The sequence below is a fragment of the Arachis hypogaea genome, chromosome 9 (assembly GCF_003086295.3).
Source record: "Arachis hypogaea cultivar Tifrunner chromosome 9, arahy.Tifrunner.gnm2.J5K5, whole genome shotgun sequence".
Classification (NCBI taxonomy): domain Eukaryota; kingdom Viridiplantae; phylum Streptophyta; class Magnoliopsida; order Fabales; family Fabaceae; genus Arachis; species Arachis hypogaea.
In genome coordinates this window covers 35,496,268-35,498,641 of record NC_092044.1, presented here as the reverse complement: position 1 = coordinate 35,498,641, position 2,374 = coordinate 35,496,268, and positions in this window count along the sequence as shown.

Below are 2,374 nucleotides of genomic sequence, written 5' to 3'. Positions count from 1 at the left end.
GGGACCTGAGCAAAACTCTGAGAAGGAGGCTAACAAAGGACTGCTGATGCTATTGGAATCTGACCTCCCTGCACTCGAAATTGATTTTCTGGAGCTAGAGAACTCCGAATGGCGCGCTCTCAACAGCGTTGGAAAGTAGACATGCAGAGCTTTCCAGCAATATATAATAGTCCATACTTTATTCGGGAATTGATGACGTAAAGTGGCGCTCAACGCCAAGTACATGCTGCTGTCTGGAGTCAAACGCCAGAAACACGTCACGACCCGGAGTTGAACGCCCAAAACACGCTATAACTCGGCGTTCAACTCCAATAAAAGCCTCAGCTCGTGGATAGATCAAGCTTAGCCCAAACATACACCAAGTGGGCCCCGGAAGTGGATTTATGCATCAATTACTTACTTCTGTAAACCCTAGTAGCTAGTCTAGTATATATAGGACATTTAACTATCGTATTAGACGTCTTTTGACCATTCGGTCTTTTGATCATTCAGGGGGCTGGCCATTCGGCCAAGCCTGAACCTTTCACTTATGTATTTTCAACAGTGGAGTTTCTGTACACCATTGATTAAGGGTGTGGAGCTCTGCTGTACCTCAAGTTTCAATACAATTACTATTACTTTCTATTCAATTCTCTTTTATTCTTATTCCAAGATATACGTTGCACAACACTTTGATGAATGTGATGATCGGTGACACTCATCATCATTCTCACCTATGAACGCGCGTGACTGACAACCACTTCCATTCTACCTTAGGCCGGGCGCATATCTCTTAAATTCCCCAACAGAATCTTCGTGGTATAAGCTAGATAGATGGCGGTATTCATGGGAATCCGGAAAGTCTAACCTTGTTTGTGGTATTCCGAGTAGGATCCTGGGAATCCGGAAAGTCTAACCTTGTCTGTGGTATTTCGAGTAGGATTCCGGTATTGAATGACTGTGACGAGCTTCAAACTCCTGAAGGCTGGGCGTGATGACAAATGCAAAAGAATCAATGGATTCTACTCTAACCTGATTAAGAACCGACAGATGATTAGCCATGCTGTGACAGAGCATTTGGACCATTTTCACTGAGAGGATGGGATGTAGCCATTGTCAAGGGTGATGCCTCCAGACGATTAGTCGTGCAGTGACAGCGCATAGGACCATTTTTTCAAGAGGATTAAAAGTAGCCATTGATGATGGTGATGCCCTACATACAGCTTGCCATGGAAAGGAGTAAGAAGAATTGGATGAAAGCAATAAGAAAGTAGAGATTCGAAAGGATTCTAGCACCTCCACACGCCTATCTGAAATTCCCAATATTGATCTACATAAGTATTTCTATCCCTTTTTATTTTATTTATCTTTAATTATCCAATCTAATCACATTTGACTTTATGAGTCCACTTAACTGAGATTTAAAAGGTGACCATAGCTTGCTTCATACCAACAATCTCTGTGGGATCGACCCTTACTCACGTAAGGTATTACTTGGATGACCCAGTACACTTGCTGGTTAAGTTGAACGGAGTTGTGAGCTTCTCTAACAGTGCCTGGAACTCTTTTATCACAATTTCGTCCACCACAGCCTAAATCAGATTTTTGCTCAGCTCCCTCAATTTCAGCCAGAAAATACCTAAAATCACAGAAAAACACACAAACTCATAGTAAAGTCCCGAAATATGATTTTGCCTAAAAACTAATAAAAATCTATTAAAAACTAACTAAAACATACTAAAATCTACATGAAATTACCCTCAAAAAGCGTATAAAATATCCGCTCATCAATACCACAGACAAGGTTTAGACTTTCCGGATTCTCATGAATGCTGCCATCAATTCTAGCTTATACCACGAAGACTCTGATCTCATGGAATGGAAGGCTCGGTTGTCAGGTGAGGGCAACCATGCGTCGTGCATTAGGAATCCAAGAGATACACACTCTAGCTTTCGCTTGTAGAACGGAAGTGGTTGTCAGGCACGCGTTCATAGGGACGGATGATGATGAGTGTCACGGATCATCACATCCATCAGGTTGAAGTGCGAGTAGTATCTTAGAACAGAAATAAGATTGAATTTAAATAAAAGATAGTAGTAATTGCATTAAAACTCGAGGTACAGCAGAGCTCCACACCCTTAATCTATGGTGTGTAGAAACTCCACCGTTGAAAATACATAAGTGATGAAGGTTCAGGCATGGCCGAATGGCTAGCCCCCATGAACGTGATCAATAGCCTCCTAAGATGAATAATAGAATAAAACTGAGACCAAAGATGTAACGTGGTCAAAAGACACTTAATACAATAGTAAAATGTTCTATTCATACTAAACTAGCTACTAGGGTTTACAAAAGTAAGTAATTGATGCAGAAATCTACTTCTGGGGCCCACTT